This window comes from Bubalus bubalis, chromosome 10 (assembly GCF_019923935.1).
Source record: "Bubalus bubalis isolate 160015118507 breed Murrah chromosome 10, NDDB_SH_1, whole genome shotgun sequence".
NCBI classification, from domain to species: domain Eukaryota; kingdom Metazoa; phylum Chordata; class Mammalia; order Artiodactyla; family Bovidae; genus Bubalus; species Bubalus bubalis.
In genome coordinates, this window is record NC_059166.1 from 89,012,469 (window position 1) to 89,037,055 (window position 24,587).

At 40.4% G+C, this 24,587-nt stretch overlaps 1 protein-coding gene across 4 annotated transcripts in view; it reads left to right on the forward strand.

Moving 5' to 3' along the window:
- The first annotated feature begins 5,157 nt into the window (after nucleotides 1–5,157).
- The window catches only part of FILIP1 (filamin A interacting protein 1), a 214,003-nt gene continuing 194,573 nt past the window's right edge, over nucleotides 5,158–24,587 (forward strand). For all 4 annotated transcript variants that reach the window (XM_006061996.4, XM_006061998.4, XM_044924504.2 and 1 more), the window contains exon 1: nucleotides 5,158–5,690. The gene's annotated coding sequence lies outside the window, so the exon portion shown is untranslated. The remainder of the gene's footprint in view (nucleotides 5,691–24,587) is intronic.

Consider the following 24,587-nt stretch of genomic DNA (forward strand, 5'->3'; position numbering starts at 1 on the left):
ATTTCATGGCTGCAATCACCACCTGTAGTGATTTTGGAGCCCCAGAAAATAAAGTCTGACACTGTTTCCATTGTTTCCCCATCTTTTTGCCATGAAGTGATGGGACCAGATGCCATGATCTTAGTTTTTTGAATATTGAGTTTTAAGCCAGCTTCTTCTCTCTCCTTTCATCCAGAGGCTCTTTAGTTCCTCTTCACTTTCTGCCATAAGGGTAGTGTCATCTGCATGTCTGAGGTTATTGCTATTTCTCCCAGCAATGTTGATTCCAGCCTGTGCTTCATCCAGCGCAAAAATATTATTATCTTGTAACTTTTACAACTTAGTCTTGCCTCTCTTTTTTTCTGAAGCTATTGGGAAAATAATTTAGTTGAATAATTTTATGAATAGATGTAGGTGTGACACTATTTTATTTTTAAGTAGAACAAAGTAGTTATTCTATTATGAATGTAGATACTACAATATATGTATCAGTACTATATCATTTAAAGTTTAATAAAATCTAAATAGAACCATAGCTAGATTAACAGAAAATGCAACTATTTGAAAATTGTAAAACCTGACCATAGCAAATGTATCAGAATATCATTTTCATATCAAAGAACTGCTAAGTCACTTCAGTCGTGTCCGACTCTGTGCGACCCCATAGATGGCAGCCCACCAGGCTCCCCCGTCCCTGGGATTCTCCAGGCAAGAACACTGGAGTGGGTTGCCATTTCCTTCTCCAATGCATGAAAGTGAAAAGCGAAAGTGAAGTCGCTCAGTCGTGTCCGACTCTTAGCGACCCTGTGGACTGCAGCCTACTAGGCTCCTCCATCCATGGGATTTTCCAGGCAAGAGTACTGGAGTGGGGTGCCATCGCCTTCTCCAATCAAAGAACTAGCTAATGTATAATACTCCCTCCATCCCCATTATTTTTGTCTTTGAGAAGTTTTGGTTATGAATGCATAGCTCACAAACATTTTTCAATTGCTTATCAAATCATAGACCAGAATTATATTTTTAGAATGCAGTTTTAGAATTTCACTGAGCAGTGAACTCATTCATCACGCATTGTTTGTTTTAGAGAGAATACTGAACAGCTCATATCCTTTGCTTAAAAATAGACTTTTTTCTTCCCCTCAAAGCAATTATCTTCTTTTCAGTCCAATTTTCTCTTTTCTGGTATTCAACAAGACTTCAGTTCCAATAAACTTTTATTTTACTATGCTGATCATGACATTATGCCACTTTTTTCTATCTGCCTCAAAGCTGTGAAATTTTAAGTGTATTTTTTTTTCTCAGAAGCATATATATTCAGGTACAATATGGAGAAGTCTATATGTTTTGACTCTCAGTGACTGTTAAGAATAGGCCACAACTTTTTAGAACCAGATTCCCTAGTTCAAATCCTGGCTTTGTTACTTACTAACTTGTGACCTTGGACAAGTTACTTAATATTTCTATGCCTCACTTTTCTTATCTGTAAAATGAGGGGTAATAATAATACCCACCTCACTGGGTTATTAGTAGATTTAAATAGGTTTGTATATGCTAGGCAGGCTTAGAACTCTGCATGGGCATTTTAATTACTATCTTGAATTCTATTACTTTCCCTTGAAATTTAAAAATATTATAAGTCTTTCTGTCTACAACTTTGAACATGCAGCTAATAAATGACACTCTGTCCAAAGAGCCCAGAATGCATTTTCTGTAAGTTTATAGATAATACGCTCTCAAGTTTTCTCCATCTTTTCTTTAATCTTTTGTATGTTCGCTTGCTCTTTCAATCATCCTTATTTATTGAACACACGACTCTAGGTGTTTGAGTATTCAGTAAGGAACAAACAGGAAGCATTCTGTGCTTCCTGGGAGCTTATATTCCAGTCTTAAACCAGCCACTATGTGGTACCGACCATGTTTGGAGACTCCCCTTGTGAGCTGCGCTCCCCAACGCCCAGTTGCCCTGAACAAGTTTCCAAGTCAAGGTCTATTTTTCTCTTCACTGCATATATTAAATAACATAAAATTTTAACTTAAAAATCACTGTGCCTCTTAAAATGAACCATGTGGTAAATTTTGGTTTTAGAAATGATTGTAGGCATAATGTGCCAAATCCTTTATTTGTTTCATCTGCTTTTTTTCTCACTGATAACATTAATCTATCTTCTTATCAAGAAGTTTCATCATGATTCATTCTTGAAGTTGGGAAATTCAGCTTTAGTTGTAAGTTTATCAGAGCTTCTCAGAATGCTCACACTTAAGACTGGGAAAAAATGCAGCTGAATGGTAATACATTAACAATATGTGCTGAAAAATCAGTTCCTTGTTGACTGTATACAAAACACAAATCTCTAATAGTTCCTAATGGCACTACTTCCTCTGTGGATAATGAAGGAAATGCTTTTGTCTGGATAATCATTCCCAGGGGGTGGGAGGGAAGGCTTCAAAATAGATTCACTTTATAGAGAGAGAGTGTGTGTGTGTGTGTGTGTGAGCCTGTCTGTCTGTCTCTGTGAAAGAGAATGAGAGAGAGACTGATGAAGTTCCAAGTCAAACCAGCACACATGCTACCATAATTAAAGAACATGATTAGAAGGTAGCAACAGTATCTAATTATAGGAAATACTCTCTATATTGTTGCATCTCACCACATTTTAAAAATAACTAACAGCCGACAATGAACAGCTAGTCCAAAGGTTAAAGAAAACAACAGTGGGAACTGGGTTTTCATAAGAAAAGGAAAAAGACCGCACTAAAACTTGTGATTGTTTAGCTTGTTAAGGAAGAAATAAATAACTATCTCTCTCATAATGGAAGTATCTAGATGATAAAGGCAAACTGGGTTATTGCCCCTGTTTTTCTTGACTTTGGCTAACTTGCTTCTCTGCTTCCTTTTGGACTGGGGAAATTGGTAAAGTGAACTCCCAGGAGGTATGAAATATACATTCCCCAAGTCCTCTTTAGGGAATTGGGGGCTATTGCTTGTGGCCTATGTGTGGGATGTGGGCATTTTTCGAACAATGATCTCCCCACAGCCCACCCCTTTGTAATTTTTCACAAAGTTCTCCTAGTGGTTCTAAACGGTCTCATAGCCCTGTCGCACACTTCCATTTCCTATTAGAAGCCTGTGGATAGATTATCTCTGAAAGATCCATTAGCGTTCTGGAAGCTAATTTCTTTTAAGAATGCTTTCATCTTTTTTTCCATTGTAGTATAGTTGATAAGAATGCTTTCATCTTAATAGAAGTCTTTTTAAAAAAATCAAGGTTGGCCCAGACCCAGAAGTACTAAGAATCTGAACAAACGTAACTTTATACATTGTTGTTGTTCAGTTCCTCAGTCCTGTCTGACTCTTTGCGACCCCATGGACTGCAGCAAGCCAGGTTTCCCTGTCCTTCACCATCTCCCAGAGCTTGCTCAAACTCCTGTCCATTGAGTTGGTGAAGCCATCCAACCATCTCATCCTCTGTCATCCCCTTCTCCTCCTGCCTTTAAACTTTCCCAGCATCGGGGTCTTTTCTAACGAGTCAGCTCTTCGCATCAGGTGGCCGAAGTATTAGAGCTTCAGCTTTAGCATTAGTCCTTCCAATGAATAGGATCGATTTCCTTTAGGATTGACTGGTTTGATCTCCTTGCAGTCTGAGGGACTCCCAAGAGTCTTCTCCAACACCACAGTTCAAAAGCATCATTTCTTCAGTGTCCAGTCTTCTTTATGGTCCAACTCTCACATCCATACATGACTACTGGAAAAACCATAGCTTTGACTATAGGGACCTTTGTTGGCAAACTAATGTCTCTGCTTTTTTTATGTGGATACTACTAAATAAATTTTATATGTAGTAAATAGTACTACATAATGTCATAAGTAGTACTAAATGAATTAGTACTAAATATATGTACTAAATAATGTATTTATGTGTACTAAATAAATGCAGTAAAAGTACTAAATAAATTTTATATGTGAATAGCACTAAATAAATAAGGGAAAGAAGATGAATGCTGTTAGTGAGGTGGATGGCATGGGAACAGCTGAGACATTTTCTAATAGGTTGAGGTGTAGGATCAGCTAGCATTGAAGGTCAGTGTCATTTCTTTAAAAAGAAGGATACACACACCCCTTGTGAAAAGTGGCAGTCTTTCCCAGACAGACATTAGGGTTCTCCAGCATATAAGCCTCTTGCTGCAAGTATGTAGTACTTAAAATATTAAATCTATGTCGTTACATGCCTCCTTGGTCCAAATTTAGTTTCCAAGTCAAAAGAAAGGATACCTTTAAACTGATAAAATTGTCTTAGGAAAGGGGTCAACATTTTTAGTGATTTTGATGAGACTTTTTTTTGTCAGGGCAATATTCTCACGTGTTAGCCAATAATGTGTGTGTGTGTGTGTGTGTGTATGTGTGTGTGTGTCTGTCTCCCTTCCTTCTCTTAGCTCCTCTTACTGTTAATTCCACATGGGTAATTAGTAAGCCATTTCCGAGAATAGCCTTAAACACACATTTTTTCATGATTCTTAATCTTGACAGATTAGTGTTATTTTCTGACATAGAATAAAGCAAATAAAAATATCTGAAGGCATTCTTCATTTTGGAGTTCTGGGTAGAAGTGACCACTCTGGTTTTGGAGACTCGAGGGTTAATGATTAGACAAGGCTGTGGACAACCAGAGGTGTCTCAAGTCCTGGTTTTCCTGGAGCCTTCTCCATTTCTTGCTTTGAATGAATGATCTCAAGAAGAACACTAAGATTTTCCTTTCAAAAACGTTATGTTACAGACATTCCTTTATGATAAAACTACCTTAATAACAGTCAGGTATAAAAGCTGATTACGTCTGCTATGACAGTTATGAATGTAATTTAAGTGTGCATGTAACACATCAATGTAAAAAATTGCTTGGGACTGATCTCTTACTGTGAATTTCCCCAACGATCGCCTTACAGTTTGTTTTTGTTTTTTTTTAAGACTTTTCTATCCAAGAAGGTTGATCTCAGAAAGCCTAATTGAGGAGAATATTGCTTTGGTAAATTGCTCTGCTCGAGGCAACTGCCACTGCTTCTTTTCTGATTTTAAAAACCCGAGTTCCAAATCACACTCGGCGTTTAAGGGCTTCCAGCAATAATTACGTCTGTGTCATGAGCAGCAGTCCTTAAAAGGGTCTGCCGTTTCCCCGCAATCTTTTCCGGGGCGAGCAGAGCTGTATTCACTGATAACCCGGCTGCCGAGGAACTGAGCAGAGCCGGCTCCAAACTTCTCAGCTGTTGACAGGCTTGACTTGCTGAGAACACTGGTTAAATATAGCACACGCGAGCTCAGCTCCTCGACAAAGTCATAGCTCTGACAGTGCTGTGAAGGGAGCAGAAGACGAGAAACCTAATCTCAGAAACCCAACAACACCTAGCAACAGTTGAAAAAACTTTTAAACAAAAGTCTGGGTGGGAGAGATACAACAGCCTCCAATTGCTGCTGATCGGGATTTCAGGGAGAAGGAGCCGCTTTCCCTTCTCTACTACCCCGTTTCCTGCATGACTTCAGCTATTGGCTAGTCCTAGGAAAGAAAGTGGGAAAGCTTTTTCCTCTGTATTCTTTTGGGCTGGATGGTTTTCCAGGACTCCAGTCTCTCTTGGGCTGTGGGGCAAGCCACTGGGTTCTTCAAAGGATAAGCTACCTCCGTAAAGGACGTACCTTTGGTTTAGACGAGCTGCCTGCCAGTCAGGTAAGACCGAAACGCACAGCTACTTAACTCTCTTAAGACATTTCTGCTTCCACAAGAAGAGAGCTCTCTCTGACTCTGTGTTGTCTGTTTCCTTTGAGTCTCACTGTTCCACTACCTGATAACACATTTGAAACTGAGGACAATCACTGAATTGTTTTTTAAAGAATCAGAAAGTCATCTCTTTCTCAGAATTACCCGATCGCTTTTTAAACACAAAGATCGTTATGATGCTCTAATAGCCATGAAAGTATTTCTGCCAAGTTATCATTTTCTGGCAGGTAACAGAAATCTGACAAAGGACAACGTCACAGTCCTTTCGCAGTGAGGATGGCTAACCAATGGAGGGGATATTTTCCCTAGAAGCAAAAGCACTTTCATGTAATGAAACTCGCTGAGCAGCTCGTGTGGTAAATGAGAGGGAAGTTCCGTGTGTGTGTGTGTTGCTGTACTTTCGCCCGGCCGCTTCTCCCTTACCCGCCGTCTCTGATTACGCTGGTACACCTCGTGCTAGTTCTGACCTCGTTACATTACAGTCACCCCAAGCGCTTCTGACTAGGCACAAGATATACCTGGTTTCAAATCACTGCTTTTGCAGTTGTTGAATATAAACTATGCAGGAGAATGTTATTTTGTGTGTGTGGTTTTTGAGTAATTGCTTGTATACAGATAAGATAGATCCTGATTTTTAAAACTCAAATTGAGTGTATTAGAAAAATTCTGTCTTAAGTTGCACATATTTGAGTATGAATGTGTTCACCATAGTGTGAAGGACATCCTCTTTTCATCTGTTGCATTGTCTTTGCTTCCAGGAGTTGCCCTGCAGTTTTATCAGAATTGCTTAGAGTGATCAACATCACACTGACTCTGACAAAAGTCATGGCTGCACATTGATGACGTGGTTAGTTGATAACTTGTGTCTGTAGTTGGGTTGGATTTGCATAAGAAGTTTGTTCCTCTAGTTGAACATGATTGTTTGAATATTCTAAACCAAGGATAATTTCAAAGAAGATACAAATGCACATTTAAAAAACCATTTGAGTCTATTTTGTCAACTTCAGAGAAATAATTTACCCAAGGCCAGTTTTGAACACATTGTTGACCAGAATGTATCAACTCTTCCAGTAAATGTTAAGAATGTTAAGAAAAACTAATTAAAGGTTATATATCATATGCTCAGAAAAATGAAACAGTACATCATTTCAGTATGTATTATATTTCATGACTCTGATTGTGCCATTAGTTTACAAAGCAAATGCAGCTAATCATGTATTCTGTTGAAACTTGGTGTCAGAGAATGAAACTTCTAATACTTTAGTGGAGACGCAGCATCTTTGTCTTTAAAGAGTTTTGAAAAATCTGAACTAAATGCTTTACGTTTTTCTTGTTTTGATCTTAGGAAGGGTCACACTGTTGGCTTACAAATGTATGTGTACTGCCAAAATCTGCCATTAGTAGATTTTGGAGGCGGGTAATTTCTTTTGGAGTTGGTGGAACAGTGTGAGGATAACAGAGTGCAGCATTTGGCTCTGCGTGAAAGCTATGTTTCCTGATGGACTGAGTTTTGAGTATCATTGTCTTCATGACTGTAAGTTTACCCTTGAGAATCAAAAATAGCTCAGGTTAGAGCACGTGCTTTCCTCCAGTATATGAACAATCGACTGCATAGATTGTGTTCTCTTGTTCACTCCAGTTCACATTTCCGTGTTATTTTGGAGTCGTCCCTTTCCCCTTCACCATAAGAGATTTCACTGCTGTGTCTCCACCACTGTAAGATCTGTTCCCTTCATCCTGGGTCTGGTGTGTATCATGACATTTCTGCTGCACTTCCACCCCTCATTACCATGCAAACCACCTTGCACACGCTGTTGTTGTTTAGTCGCTAAGTTGTGTCTTTGACTCTTTTCCACCCCATGGACTGTAGCCCCCCAAACTCCCCTGTACATGAGATTTCCCAGGCAAGAATACTGGAGTGGGTTGTCATTTCCTTCTACAGGGGATTTTCCCAACCCAGGGATCGAACCCTCATCGCCTGCTTGGCAGGTGGATTCTTAACCACTGAGCTACGTGGGAAGCCCCCCCGACCCCCCCCATGATTGTGGGGTTAATTTTCCTGTGCTTGTCTCTTCTACTCCTCAGTTATCTTCTTTGACTTCTAGTTGCTGCCAAACACCTAGGCCGGGTATTTTGAAAACCTTCCATCATCTGGCACATACTTAACTTTTCCAGTCTCAGCTCCCACTACTCAACAACAAATGTCCCTCTGCTTCAGAGAGGTCACATTTCAGGCCCTTCTCCAAACACCTACATACTGTGCATTTCAGTGCCCCACTTCTGCCCATTTTGTGCCCTCCTGCCTGGAACACTTTTCCTCCCCTTTCCTGAAAAGACTTTGTCCACTATTTAAAACTCACAACAGTGGCTTCCCCTTTCACGGTGATTTCCTGGGGCATACCTCTTAGAAGTGATTCCCTCTTAGTTTGGATCTTTTGGTGCTCTATTAGAATTAGGGCTTTTTGGAGTGGGGTTTGGGTTTCCTAGGTGGCCCAGAGGGTAAAGAATCCACCTGCAATGCAGGAGATGCAGGTTCAATCCCTGGGTCGGGAAGATCCCCTGGAAGAGGGCATGGCAACCCACTCTAGTATTCTTGCCTGGAGAATCCCCATGGACAGAGGAGTCTGGCAGGCTAGAGTACATAGGATTGCAAAGAATCAGACAGGTCTGAAGTATCTGAGCACGCATGCAAGAACAGAATGGGGTTTACCTCTTTAAATTCAGAACAATTTTATGAAAGCGACCAGGTACAAGGCATTATCCTAAACACCCTTTGGCTCTGAAGCTGTTCCGTGCCATGCATCTTGTGGATGTTCTACGAACAGTTTTGGCTCTGGACTTCTAATGATGAGCATGAGAGAGCATATAGATTAGTATAAAATTAAGAGAAGCCACTATAAATGCAGTTAATAGCTTTTTGTCTCAAAAATTTCTCAAGAAAGGTCTTCATAGTTTAACGAGCACAGAAAAATTAAAAGTGATTGTAACTATGCTCATATACTTGATTGTGGAGATAATGTACATCTCAAGAAGGAAACTGGAAGGGGGACATATAAAGACTGTATGTATGTGTGTATGTATATATATACATACACACACACATATGTAAATATACATGCGTATCCTGTGTATATACCTAGACTTCAAAATACTGTAACTTACATACTTTTATTATCTTTTGGTACCAGATTCTATATATAGTTACTTTTGGCACTATTCATTTAAATCATAATTCCTTCCATTTGTGGATCATCATGAATTAAAATCTGGCCTTGAACATTAAAATGTTTAAATATCGTGCTTATCTTTTAAAAAATTTCCCTCGATATTTTATTTTTATTTTTTTATTATTATTTTTTTTCCCTCGATATTTTAAAGAGAGACATTTCTCAGTTTTGTTTTAAATCACTTATAGCCTTACTGTGTGAGATAAAGTGTGAATCCTGATTTTGAACCAATTTTTTTCTGTGTTCACCAAAAGAAAAACATTCTCTTTATATTTTGAGATAGCCAAGGAAGTTAAAATTACTCATTTAAATGGGTGTTCAGCAAGAACCACTATGGGATTTTCCCAGTGAAATTTATGAAGTATTTAATATATTCATTTAACAGTGCTTTCTTGGTGGTTATGATTTTTACTTATTCTTTTAAATTATTTATTTATTTGGCTGCACTGAGTCTTAGTTGCAGCATGTGAGATCTTTAGTTGTGGCGTGTGGGATCTAGTTCCCTGCCCAGGGGTTGAACTCAAGCCCCCTGCATTGGAAATGCAGAATCTGAGCCACTGGACCACCAGGGAAGTCCCTTACTTATTCTTTAGAAGTGAAACTTTGTGGTAAAATATACATTCTGCTGCTAAGTCACTTCAGTCGTGTCCAACTCTGTGCGACTCCATAGACGGCAGCCCACCAGGCTCCCCTGTCCCCGGGATTCTCCAGGCAAGAACACTGGAGTGGGTTGCCATTTCGTTCTCCAATGCATGAAAGTGAAAAGTGAAAGTGAAGTCACTCAGTCGTGTCCGACTCTTCGCAACCCCACGGATTGCAGCCCACCAGGCTCCTCCGCCCATGGGATTTTCCAGGCAAGAATACTGGAGTGGGGTGCCATTGCCTTCTCCGATACATTCTAAAGTAATGCTAATTATCTTTTTTGAAAGATGAGCATTTCTTCACAAAACAGGTACCCTAAGAAACAGGATTTTATAGAGCTTGTTTAATCAACATTTTCACTTATTTGTCTCCTAACAGGTAAGTTTTAAAAAAGCAGCATCATGGGAAGTGAATGGTAAGCTTAGGTTGAGATCTACTAATATTTCAGCAAAAAAGTTTAAAATTGGTAACACCTTATTAGAAAAATAACATTTAAAAACCTGAAACATACATTTGTTTATAAATTAATTATTTTAAGATATACAGCAATAGAATAAAAGCTAAGCTGATAAAATACATTTTGTTTCCTTAAAAAAATATGTTTTGTTTCCTTATACTGTGTCTGAGTTGAAGAGCTAACAGAAAGGTTATGTCATGGACGTGGAGGTGACAGGAAAGGCTAATTGCATAGGGAAGTCAGATGGCCTGGATTCAGATTTCAGCTCACCATGCCCCTGGGCAAATTACCCTCTGTGTCTCAGTTGTCTCATCTGTAAATTGGGAATAATAATGCTATCTTCCTCAGAGTTATTTGGAAAATTAAATGAGTTAATAAAACTTATATTTTCCCAATACTTTTCAATAAATTTAAGTTATTCTTTCTCTATTACTACGCCTTAAATATAGTTATCATTTCCTCTGTCAAATCAAATTCATAGATCATAGGAAAGGTGGAAGAATATATTGTTCAAATGTGGAATCCTGTTAGCGACATATTTTGTGGCTGGGTATTCTAAGAAGACATGATTTGAGCTCCAGCCAATAGTTTAGTATGGAATTTATATTTCGGTCCCTCCCTTCTCACTCAGCAGTGCGCTGTCTTATAGAATTATTACTAAGAAGGCCAAGAAATCATGCACAGCATACACGGTTCCCTGGTTTCTATATTTGCAAATGGAGATAAAGTGTGTTTATACATAGAGTTTGGGTGTCTCTTTTATAGCCAACGGTGCTTGGTAATGTATGTAAGGGAAACTTCCTCCTTCAAGGAGGGATATATTATTAAATTTATCACTCTCTATTTATTCCTTTAGATGTTTTGTTTTACTAACCTAGTAACAGATAAAAATGAAAAGACTGAAAAGGTCATTTTACACTACGTTCAACCTCACCAAATACAAGTGAATTCTTGCTATTTATTGCCCTTAATCCTAGTCATTCTTCTTAAACATGACAAGAAAGTATATTCCAAGGCAAAAAAAAAAGTGTTCCAGCATAAAGATGTACAAGTATGTTATGGGCTGCTTATTATTCTGTGTATTTAACTTAACCAAAAATATATGAAGCACTCTTATAAGTGGAGAAGTTTCTTAGTAACTTTAGTGCCAACAAACCTTATGCGGGGTACTTACAGTTTAGACCTATCCATTTTGCTTTATTTTTTGTGATCGAAAGGATGAGTTTCTAAAAGATAAAGCAAACTGAATTTCAGAATGATCATTCTCTAGTGAAGACCTTGTTTTAGAAAGAAAGAAAAGGGAAAGGAAGGAAAGAAAAGGAAGAAAATAATAAGAGAAATTTGCTGGCTTTATAGAATACATTATAAAGATTCTAGAGCAAAAATATGGGAACCTCAGGAAAATGTACTGGATCATGTTCTTCTTTTTCCTTAAATGGTCAGTCCTACTTTCTGGCTATTCAGAGAGGAGACAAGGCTGCAGGCAGAATACCGCTTTCCTCATGGTGGCAGCTAAGGCAGTGTAATTTCAACGGCTAGGCAGTGAGTTGTGTAAGAACTTAGAATTAGGAAAGTCCAACATGAATTGGGCAGCTCTAGTTGGCTTTTGACCAGCTGATTGCAGAACTTGAGAAACTCCCAGCAAAGAGATGAAGAAACACGATATTAACCAGCACTCTAGTCCCCGAGAGCTTTGTTTAAGCCACAGCAGCACTGAAAAGTCAAGAGAAGGTTGGTGTTGTGTTTCCTTTTTGGGAAATAGTGTCAACGTGCATAATATTGCGTGATTTATGTGTTCCCGAGGTCTGTGAGAGACAGACTTTAACAAGAATTTTTAAAGCTAATGCGGAATTTATCTCAAGTGGTCTGACTTTCATTGAGCCCTTAAGGTTCAGGGACTTTTCTGTTTTTGCTTTAATGCTGTCATCCGGCGCCTTCATCAAAACATAGATGAGGATGGTTTTTGCTTCACTGGCCAAAGACCTATGTCTACACTTGAAAGTAGTTTATTTTTGCTTTTTCAATAATTGTAATTGCAATCTTCCAGTCTTTCCAACGGAGAAGGCAATGGCACCCCACTCCAGTACTCTTGCCTGGAAAATCCCATGAACGGAGGAGCCTGGTAGGCTGCAGTCCATGGGGTCGCTAAGAGTCGGACACAACCGAGCGACTTCACTTTCACTTTTCACTTTCATGCATTGGAGAAGGAAATGGCAACCCACTCCAGTGTTCTTGCCTGGAGAATCCTAGGGACGGGGAAGCCTGGTGGGCTGCCGTCTGTGGGGTCACACAGAGTCGGACACGACTGAAGCAACTTAGCAGCAGCAGCAGCAGCAGTCTTTCCAAGTTACTTTGAAGTAGTGAATTATCTGTTGCTTATCTTTGTAAGGAAAAGGTGAAAGAAAGCCATGAAATGGACATATTAGAGTTGGCCAAATGCAGTCTTTAAAAAATGATTTGCTACAGATTTAAAGCCAAAAGATAATTTGATTGAAAACAGTAGACTACTGACATCACCAAGACAATCAAGTTACTGCCAACTTGCCTTGTTTATCTAAAAGATCTTTGCAAAAATAAGATTCCCCCCACTACCCTGACATACACATGAGTCATAGACAATACAGTAATAGGGATAAATGAACTTTAGTTTTCTTTATATCTCTTTAATATACTTAGGTCTTCAGTAACTCATTTTAGGGCCTGCTTCTTTGACTGAGGCACCACAGCACCACAGGAAAGGAAGAGGCATTGCTGAGTTCATGATGCTATTTCAGTGTGGCCGCCTAAGTACATGAGGAAATGACAGCCCGGGCCTGTATTTGGAGGCTTGCAGTTACTCTGACAACACACGCTAATGAAAAACAAAGATGGTCTGCCTGCCAGTGCAAGCCAGGAAGACTTCTGCCAGCTCACATTTTTCCCAATTATTCTATAAGTCTTGCAGTGTGACACTGGAGATATTCAGGGCTCTTTGTGTTTCATTAACTGTTTAGTGAGTGACACATGCTTCAGGGGCAGCCTGGAATTTGGATGAGGGCGTGGCCTTTACACACAAGCTTGACTTTCACATGCTGTCTTGATAGAGCTCATCTTCTGGTTTGGACACCACCAGGCCAGTTGCTCTGGTCCCAGCCTGCTTGTTTGGCCCTCAAGGAAGCCAGCTGCTTCGGTAGAATTCGCTCCTCGGGGGCCCCTCAACTTTGGTGACAAATCCCCACCTTCCATATTCTGTTCATTCCATAGATAGTTGCCCAGGATGCCAGGTGTTCCAGCTAATGACTGGGACATCTGAATCCCAATTGTTTTATAGTGATATAAAAGACAATATAATGATAATAATAGGTACTTTTTAATATAGATTATCTACATAACGTTTTATTATAGAGCTGTGCATAATTATTTACTATACGTAAGTGATCATAATACTAGCAGACACTGGAGATTATTCTGTGCCAGGCGTTTTGGATGATTTTATTTACTCCTCATAACAACCTGATGAGGCACTATTTTTATCTCTTGTTTTGTGGATTAGAAAAATTAGCGCTATAGATGACAAGTAACTTGGTGGTAGGTTTGAGATTCAAATCTGGGCAATTTGCCTTCATTTAGTCCATATTTTCACCACTTTCTTGTAAAGGAGGCAGCTGTTCAAGGAGGACCTGTACTTCAATGACTGTGAGGCTGAAGCTCTTTACCTAAGATCAGGACTTGAACCCAGCCCAAAAGGCATATTAATGAAGCTCTGGTTCTTATGTCTTATCACAGAAAGAATTCAGTGCAAGACAAAGTGATAGGTAAGAAGTAGATTTATTCAGAGAGAAACACACTCCACAGGCAGAGTGTGGGCCATTGCAGAGGGCAAGTATAAGGCCATGAAATGTGACATGGTTAGTTTTTCTGGGCTGGGTAATTTCACAGGCTAAAGAGTGGGAGGATTATTCCAATTATTTTGGGGAAGGAGTGGAGATGTCCAGGAATTGGGCTACTGCCCACTTTTTTGGCCCTTTGATGGTGCCTTGGAACTGTCATGGCACCTCTGGGTATGTCATTCAGCTTTGCTTATTCAGGATCAAGGTCTGGTCGACATTGACTTGTCTGCCATCTTGGACTCATTTGATTCTAATTGTTTTATGTTGTATTCTTGGGCTATGCCATTCTTTCAAAAGTTGTGCCCTGCCCTCTTCCCTCCTCTTTCAAGAGGTTTTGGTGAGATGTGACCCTGCAGGGGGTCAGCTGCCCCTGCAGTCTGAAGTCATGGAGGACAAAGAACAAAGAGACTCAAGGTTGAAAGTCCATTTGGGGCTCTTCTCGAGAGTCCTGAAGTGGAGCCAGAAGCTGCAGTGGCCACTGGAATTGGGCAGCTCAGGAGGAGATAGGCCTGGGGTCTTTGGAACACAGAAACTCTTATTCCAGTGGCGATGGAACAATGCAGTGTTCAGCTTCTACACCGCTGAGATGATTCCCTGAAAGAGGAGGCCTTGGAGTGTTTGAATTTATGACCTATTACGTGTGCTATCGTAGCCGAATCCTTTGATGCTGTTGGAGGTTTTGGTATGTTGTTGCTCCTGTTGACAAGTTAGAACTCCACCTTCTATTGTCATGAAATGCTCTGCAGATCTCTGTCTTGGTCATGGGCATTCCATTTGTTAAGTGGTGCAAGAGAGAGTCCTGCAACATACTTATTCCAGCGGCTGGTAGCAGTAATTCCGAAAGAAGCCTTTGGTGGTGTGTGTAAGTTAGTTGGGGGAAACAGTGAGGAAGGGGACAGAAAGTCTCATTCTGTATAAGATCTCTTGTGCATGCTAAGTCACTTCAGTCTTGTCCAGCTCTTGATGACCCTAAGGACTGTGGCCTGCCAGGCTCCTCTGTCCCTGGAATTCTCTAGGCCAGACTACTAGAGTGGGTTGCCATGCCCTCCTCCAGGGAATCTTCCTGTTGCTGGGATCAAACTGGCATCTCTTATGTCTCCTGCATTGGCAGGTGTGTTCTTTACCACTAGCGGCACCTGGGAAGCCCATAAGAGCTCTTACTGGCTCCCAGTGACTTTGCTTAGGTAATGAGTTGTCAATTGGCAGCATGTTGTTCGTTCTGAAAACCAGAGAGCTTGCTGTAGTTTAAGGAAAATTACCTGGTATCTTGCAGTCACTGGTTTGTTACAGTGGAACAATGGTATGAGATGTTTTAATTCCTTTATCTTTATTAAAACCAAAAGTTACCTGAAAGTTTTACAACACTGTAAATCAACTATACCCCCCAAAAAATAAAACCAAGAGTTAAAAATGATGCTAAAAATCTGTCTGGATCGAATTGGAAATTTTGAGTTTATGTTTGCTTGTATGGCACTTAACTTTTGCGTTGTCTGAAGTATTAATAAAAGGAGAGCAGCTCTAATACAGTTTTGATGGAGAGGATAATGCTTTGCATTTTCTTATGCTAGTAGCCATAAATACTCTACTTTTTCAGTGTATCAAATATCCTAGGTGGTGGGATTGAATATCCCAGGAAGGTGAATGTTTCATGTGAAGTAAACATAAAACAGACTGCGTCCCTAGCGTCATGAGAAGTTCTATTCTATGAATTACAAACAGCGTCTTGTCACAACTGTACTAACACACCCCAGCCCCTGCTCCTGTTCAGCCTGGTGAACAGCCCTGAACGGCCCCTGTTCAGTACTGGTGAGCACCCAGGACTTGTGCGCTAAACACCTGGAGCAAATACACTCTCTGCTCTGTGGCAGGGATCTAGTTAATCCAAAGTAGAGGCAGTAATACATTTCATCAAGGTGTTCTTTTTCATTCACGTGATCTCTCCTGACTTTCTTACAACAAACCAAGAATTTCTCTTTTGTCCTCCGTGTCTTTATGTAAAAAGGTGTAACAGTGTCAACGGAGGGAAAGAATTCGTGCTTATATCCTTTGGAGAAAAAGGGCTTCACTGGTTGGCTTCTGGAAGTCCTTTTTTTTTTCTCATTCAATTATTCTAGGTTCCTCCTGGCTCCCAAACTGTGTGGTAATTAAGACATTCTGTGAGGCTTCTAGCTCTCGGCACTGCCATACCTGGTCTGATTTTGAGCAGGAACGGGGGCTCCGAGTCTCAGATTGTTGATGATTAAACAGCTTTGGTCCTGGGGTCACCCATACCAAAGAGAGTGGAAACCACTGGACTCTGAGCTCCCTCGGGGTCATCAGGCCATTAAGTCTGCGGTCCTGAATGCTCTTTGTCCAGCAGAATCACTTGGGCTTTGAAAGTGCAGATGTGCAGGCAGAGCCCCAGAGGTTCTGATTCAAGCTAACCTGAGTGGATGCCCAAGTACAGACCTATTTTAGAAGCTTTTATGTGATTTTAATGTACATCCAGGGTTGAGAACCAGTTATCTAGCACAGTCTTTTCATTTTAAAGAAGAAAGTATTAGGAAGGGGAAAGAGAGGTCACTTGGTGGAAGTTACACGGTCCTAGTCTATTAACTTTTCTATCACATGATCATAATAAATAACAAAGTAGCTGATATTTAATGAGTGTGTTCTATACATTAGGCACTAACAAGGCGGATATGAGGTAGATATCCATATGCGCTACATTCTACAGAAGAGGATGCTGAGGGAACCGCCAAAGGCCCTCCAACAAGAGGTGGTGGATTTGTGATTAGAGTCCGGGCAACGGGACTCCTCAGCTTGTGCTCTTAATCTTCTAATCACTTTGCTGTTCTGGAGCCAACTCTGAGAATGTAAGGTGTTGAACGGCAGCTGCTTCCCTGTTTCAGCATCAGGGGTCTTGTGGCGGCTGGCCTTGGTGCTCTGAGTCCCACTAATTGGTCCACTGCTTGACTAGAGATTGGGTCCTTGCATTCTTTATTTTCCCAATAAGTGGGCCAGTTGGAGGCAACCCAATCTCTTAGGGGCTGTTCCAATGTATTCCGTTTTCCCCAGTGACTGTTTCTTTTATTCTGTCTTTCTTCTGCAGACCAATATAATATTTTCTGTCTTAACTTCGGACACATAGTTCTTACCTTTACATGGAAATTCTAACCGCAGACTTTACTCTCTTGTTCAGACCTTGACTTTCCCCCTAATGCTGTGAGTTTGGCTGTGTTCACTGTTTTCCCTGGGATTCCCCCAGTCTGGACTTTCATACCACCCCCTAACTTCTCATGACATCAACAACAGGAAGGGATTAATTACTTCACTTCTATAGCAGCAGGTGTGCTGGAAACAAGCTGGTCTTTCCCATGGAATTGATTGGCCGGAGGGTCATTGTATTCCAAAGACCTCGTGAAGTCTACATTTTTAGGTCATATATATGGAATTAATTTTCTGATTGATTCTGTAAGTTTGAAATTCTATAGAGAAGGCTTTTTCATACCTTGGGGAAAATCTATATGCATTGTCTGTTCAATGAATTTTACCAAGTTGAAAATCACCAATGGCAAATACTGTAGCACCTATTTCTCAGAGCAATAGCAAGTCAACAAAAAGTAAAGATTTATTAAAAATAGTCCATGATAAATATTTACATGTAAATTTAAAACACTAATGTGATAAATAGATCCAGGTATGACTTGGGACTCTTTTTAGCACGTGGCACAAAACAAGTGCTCAATAAGGTAAATCTGTTAAATATCATGGAATTGAGGAATAAACATTACTGAACAGTTTTGATCAGTAATTGGATGGAGCATAATTTTATAAAAACATGAGAATAACAGTCTGTGACCAACGTTGTTTATTTCTCTGCTTCTAAACCTTTAATGGCCACATATTGTTTTTTTTACAAGTTAAAAATCAACAGACATCTTAAATGTTCATTAGAGCATCAGAGAATAATGAATCCTTAACTGAGTGGAAGCGAAGCTAGACTCTGTAGCTACGATTCGCATGATACGTGTGTATTTCCAACAGCCAACTAGAACTCTTACTTTAAATGTAGTGGCATAAGACCTAACTATCAACGCAAGTCTAATAGTTCCTCATCTCTTCACTCATGTGCTGCAAAACTCATAAAAAAAAAAACAAAAACCAGAGCCGGGCTCTTATTTGGTTTACTAGCTGGAAATGTTCTCATCCTCGGAAATCTATTTTGGACTCAGCATTGCTCCCCTCCCCTACAAGTGGTAAAGCAGCAGCTGCCATTTAATTAATGTCCTGCCGACAGCTCCAGCTGATGAATACCACTGAAGTTCTCTATCAGCATCAATACTCTCTGCATTACCCCAAGAGGAAACATTGATTATAGTTGCCCGATTCTGCCTTATTTCACCATAACTTTCTTTCCTGCACTACTTACTCCAAATTCCAATGATGCTGTTATTTACATCACCATTCACATCTTCCAGGGAATAAGGTCCCAGCGGAACACATGTGTTCCTGGTGATGTATTGCAATGGAATCTCCCCAAAATGAACACGTGAAATGTTGAACTCAAAAAGAGGCGAGGACTAGGGGGAAAACCAGATGAAGGTGACTTGTGGTTTCCCAGAAAGTGAAAAATTTTGCCCTTTTGAGAGAGAGATTAGAGGGGAAAAAAAAGAGCTCTTGTTTTTCCACATAGTATGAATGTATGGTTAAAAATCTTACAATTTGATTTATATCTGGATTATTATTCTGGTTTCTGTTCCCAGATGTTTCACAGGAGTTGGACCTCAACAGTTATCATTACTATTGTGTGGCAGGGCTTCCCAGGTGGTGCTAGTGGTAAAGAACCCACCTGCTGATGCAGGAAACATACGAGATTCGAGTTCCATCCCTGAGTTGGAAAGATCCCCTGGAGGGCATGGCAACACACTCCAGTATTCCTGCCTGGAGAATCCCATGGACGGAGGAGCCTGGCGGGCTTCTATGGTTCACAGGGTGGCAAAGAGTTGGACAGACTGAAGTAACTTTGCACTCATGCACTCATGTGCTTATTAGCTCAGTCATGTCCAACTCTTTGCAACCCCATGGACTGCAGCCCTCCAGGCTTCTCCATTCATGGGATTCTCAAGGCAAAAATACTGGAGTGGATTGCCATGCCCTCCTCCAGGAGATCCTATTCTTGCCTGGAGAATGCCATGGACAGAGGAACCTGAAGGGATGCAGTCCATGGGGCCGCAAAGAGTTGTGTAGCATGCACTGTGTGCAATTAAAAGGATTTGGGCTGTATGAAAGCAACTGATTCGGAAGTGAGAGGCATACAATCCGCTCTAAGATATGAAGAACATATCTTAGGCTCCATCAGACAAAGCCTATGCACGTAGCTAACTGAGAACAGGTACACAGGTTCCAAATGCTGTGGCATTAAATGACAAGGAGTTCAAGCTAACACCTGGCATCTGAGGATCTAACCTGAGGTTATGGGGTATTCTGGCAGGCAGGTGGGGCAAGCCTTTCAGCAGGACCAGGGAAGAAAGCAGGGATGTGGGGTTCAGGGACAGAATCACCGTGGAGGAGGAGCAGTCCTAGAGACTCTAATGCAATGTTGGAACAATTAAGATGATGTTAAATTCCAGAGTCCTGGGCTAGAGTTCTTTGTATCCCTCCTGTGTCACATTTAGTTTATAGTGTTCGCCCACTCACTAAATATTACTGAAATTTGCCTGTGTCTGGGACTGAGCTAGGGATTTCGTACAATGGTGAAGAGCATATGGTCTCTATTCTCTAACTGGGTTCCAGGTAAAACCAATGGCAATTTCAATGCCAGGTGACTAGGGAGTGAAGGGGATGGTGGGAGCACTCACCTGGTTTGGGGTGGTGAGTAATTGACTCAGAGATCATAGATGGGGGTGATAAAGTGACTCTTGCTGTGAGGAAAGGGGACCCTAGAGGCTGAAAGCAAGATAGGAACTGACAAACAAGGTCTAAGGGAAGGCAGAGGAAATGAATATGACTGAAAGGCTCAATAACTGATTTGTTTCAACAAGTCCACATAGCTTTACGAATGGTGGGGTGCTTATAAGTTGCATTCTTTCCACATATATGATAATTTTAACGTTTTTAAGAATAGTGTGATAAAGAGGATGCACACATTTTCATCACACTTAAAACCATTGTGGCCATAATATGCAAGCCAAATATGCATCTTGTGGGCTAGAAAATTCTTGATGCCCAACACCACCTACACCCCAAGCATTCTTTCAAAGCAGTGACCAATCTTAATGGGAATCCCCTGGCAGTCCAGTGGTTAGAACACTGTGCTCTCACTGCCGAGGGTGTGGGTGCAATCTCTGGTCTGAGAACGAAGATCCTATCAACTGCACGGTTGAAAAAAAATAGCAGTGACTAATCTTAATAAGTCGAAAAGGGAGGGATGGATATTTCCTATAAAATTATTTGCTTTAGGGCTTTCACAAGTTTGTGCACTTTGAAAAATACTTACATATATTCAGCACTTCACTTCAAGTGCCCAACTGCTGTTGGAGCAAGAATCTTGTGTGAATAGCCAGGAAATTTTTGAAGTACAAGTTGGGAGCATTGCCTTACCACATAATAAAATGAATTTTGAAACCACACTCATTAAAAACACTTTGGTAGTGGTGTCAGAATAAGTTCACATCAGATGAGGAGATCAAAGGAAAACAGTCAGAACTCCAGAAACCTGTATATAAAGAGTTTAGTGTTAGAAAGGAGAGACATTTCAAACCAGAAAAGAAAATTTGGATTTTTCAGTCAATGGGTTTGAAATAACTGGAAAAAAATGAAATCTCTAAGTCACCCTTTATACCAAAATATACTTAAATTCACCAGAAATTTACAATTGAGAGTGAAATACTTGAAAAAAAAAAATATATATATATATAGATGAGGTAAGAAAGAACTTCCTAAACAGGGCAAAAAAAGCAGTAAAGCAAAAGACTAAACTATTTTACTCCTTAAAGCAGAGTGAAAACTTTTATGCAGGAAAAAAAAAAAAAAACACCTCATGAACAAAAATAATTAAGAACAAATATCCTTAATATAAAGAGCTCTTTTACACGAATAAAGCAAAAGAGACACAACAAAAGAAAAATGGACAAACGGCATAAGTAAACAATTTGTAATAAATGTGTGAAAACTAACCTCTGATAATTAAAAATTCAAATGAAAAGAAAATAGTATTGTTTTCACCAACGGATTGACAAAGACACACAGAATCTGATACCTGTTTGGTGAGGGTGTGAGGAAGTAGCCACTGTGCAATGCTGGTGGGAAAATCAACTAGGGCAAGCTTCCTGAAAGGCAATTTGACAATATGTGGTAAAAATCTTAATAATCAGAAAAAAAAAAATGAGGCCATTTCCATTTTGAAAAATAGGAGTCCAAACACATGTGATGCTTTTGAGAATGCATTGTTTTCTTTTCCTCCTATTGTTCTCAAATACTGCCTACTGACTTCTAAAAATTTGGCAGACCTAGAGGCTCTTATTATAAAGAAAAGCCCACATACTTCATTCTCGGTAGCTCGATAGGATTTCCTAGGAGGGATCTTACTCGATTAGAATTGTGGAAATAAGCGTACCTAATCACAGAAGTCCATTCTGCCTAATCACTGAAGTGCCAGGAACATCCTGATGGCTGTGTATTTCCTGAGTAATGTTATTATCAAAACAGAAGCTAATATCCAAAATGGACACATTTGACTGGATCATGAGAGTGGGGGGACCAAGAGGCAGGTAGATCAAACAGAGAGCTAGAGTAAGGAATCCTTGCCTTTGATCATGACATAAAACTGCTTAAGCTCGTTAGAATTACAAGATTAAACTGATCCAGGAAAGGGATACTAAGGCTCAAGTTTTCAGCAATCTGCTAAACTCACGAATTACTCTGAAAAAAATGGTTACCATAATATTTTTAGATACTGATGGATGCTAAGAGATGACTGACTCGACTGCTTTTTATGAAATGAGGAGACTGAGACCAGAAAGTTTATCTTTCTCGAAGTCATGTGCTGTTCTTAGTGGCTCAGTCTTGTCCGACTCTCTGTGACCCCATGGCCTGTAGCCTGCCAGGCTCCTCTGTCCATGGGGATTCTCCAGGCAGGAATACTCGAGTGGGTTGCCATGCCCTCCTCCAGGGTATCTTCCCAACCAAGGGATCAAACCCAGGTCTCCCACATTGCAGGGATTCTTTACCATCTGAGCCACCAGGGAAGCTAAAGTCATATAGCTTGTTAATTCGGATATAGGAATTCATAGATAAGCCACAGCATTGTGCTGCTTATCTTCCTGGAAGCCGGAACATTATTGGGCTTGGGTTAATTCCCAAGATACTTGTTGGGTAGGAGCTCATGGTTTTTGTCTCATCCTGCCTCTGGCACTCTAGATGTTGGGCATTTTGGAAGACCAACAGCTCTCTCGTCGTCAGTTCTGTCTGTTATTCCAGAGGATGGAGGGAAGCTAGTTGGAGAGTGGTTTGTGGTGTGCATGTATCCTGTGAGGGGTCTTGTGAGGGTGGTACCTGGCGCCTGTCGTGCCCAGCTATTTCTCACTGGTCTGAGAGCAGAAACATTTTGTGAACACGAAGGGAGCACTGATGTGAGTAAAACCACACCCAGACCTGTGCTAATATTGTTGTGCTTTGTTCTGGGGAAGTCCTTTTTTGGAAAAAGCCACTTCTGAAAGATTTCCCAGAGTGAAGGTAGGCAGTAAGCATTTCACACGTCTTGTGTCGTTTGGTCCTATAACAGATGTGCTGAGACGAGAGCGGTGCTTTGTTTCTGTGGTGGTCCTTCCGAGCATTCTTTTTTGTACATTGGGTACAAGTGAATGAGTTCCCTTTACTTCTCTCATACCCACAGATAAAGTGAGCCTACACATTATATATAATTCTGTTAATTAGAATGTAAGTGTGAATAATAGCACAATTATGCAGAATCTCCAACTTCTATTTAGTGATTTAACTAGCAATGCATTATTCAACGAATTCATCACTTCTCCTTTTGTAGCCCTCCTTTCTTTGAAAGTGAAGTCGTTCAGTCATGTCTGATTCTTTGTGACCCCATGGACTGTAGACCATCAGGCTCCTCCATCCATGGAATGGTCCAGGCAAGAGTACTGGAGCGGGTTGCCATTTCCTTCTCCAGGGGATCTTCCTGACCCAGGGATTGAACCTGGGTCTCCTCATAGCAGGCAGATGCTTTACCATCTGAGCCACCAGGGAAGCCCACTTTCTTTAAACAGCCAATACAAAGACATGCTCATCTCTTTGCTGCTGCTTTTTTTGTGTGTGTGTGTGTATGTGGCCTCGCCGTGTGGCATGTGCGATCTTAGTTTCTCCACCAGGGATTGAACCTGCATCCCCTGCATTGGAAGCAAGGAGTCTTAACCATTGGACCACCAGGGAAGTCACATCTTTGCTCCTTTATTATCCCTCATACCCTCCCTTTCATACTTACACTCTGATTGTGGGAGTTCTGTTTCCTCTTTTTTCCCTCCCCATCTGGATTCAGACCCTGATATGTATGACTTCTGTCCTCTCCTTCAATTTCCCATGCTTTCTGGGCTTATTCTTCATTCATTCCTCTTTATTTTCTTTTCAGAACCCTCTTTCTGTCATTTCTTCTGCTTCAGCCAGTCTTAGAACATCTTTCAAGATTAATATACATCAAAACTACATAAGACACTTTTGTTAATATTACAGAGAAAGTTGTTATTGCCAAAGGATAATTTTTGTCAATAATTAACCTTCAACCTCAAGATTTATTTTCCATTCCCATTCATTCCCTGAGAAATATCCATCTTGGAACCGGGAACTGCCATTTCTGCTAGATTGTGGTACAACAGAGCAGAGATTGAAGCACAAATTACCACTCTACGTGGGAGGTCAGACTAGATGCTTGGGAACAAGGAGACGGTCTGACCTGACTCTCCTCTCAGTTTCTAATGTTTGTTTTTCTATTCTGGAATTTGGTGACTTAAGGGGGAATAGTGTCTACTCCATTAACAGATTAGAAGAGCATGGTATAAGTACAATGATTGTAAAGGGTGTTTAATATACCAAGAAAAGGTCAGAATCTTGGTTATGTAAAATCCTCAAATAAATTCCAGAAATTTTTCATGAGTGCTTTATTTAAAAAGAGAGTTATAAAATGTGGATTTAAAATATGTATGTGGAATATTCTTGAGAAAGTTCTATATAATGATGGTGTGTAATTGGTTTTTTGTACCCAACTTAGGTTCCTCGCTAATTGTGGTCGATTTATTTGTTTAATTTGGTTCACACCAACCTGAGGTTGGTGTGCTGTTTATGGCCTGGACCCAACTATAGAAGCAATTGTCTATGTATTTTTCTACTTACAGCCCAGTTAAAGTGAATGACAAATTAAGAATAATGACATATAAGACCAGATGTATGGCAGAAAGTGAAGAGGAAATAAAAAGTCTCTTGATGAAAGTGAAAGAGGAGAGTGAAAAAGTTGGCTTAAAGCTCAACATTCAGAAAACTAAGATCATGGCATCTGGTCCCATCACTTCATGGCAAATAGATGGGGAAACAGTGGAAACAGTGGCAGACTTTATTTTTTTGGGCTCCAAAATCACTGTAGATGGTGATTGCAGCCATGAAATTAAAAGAC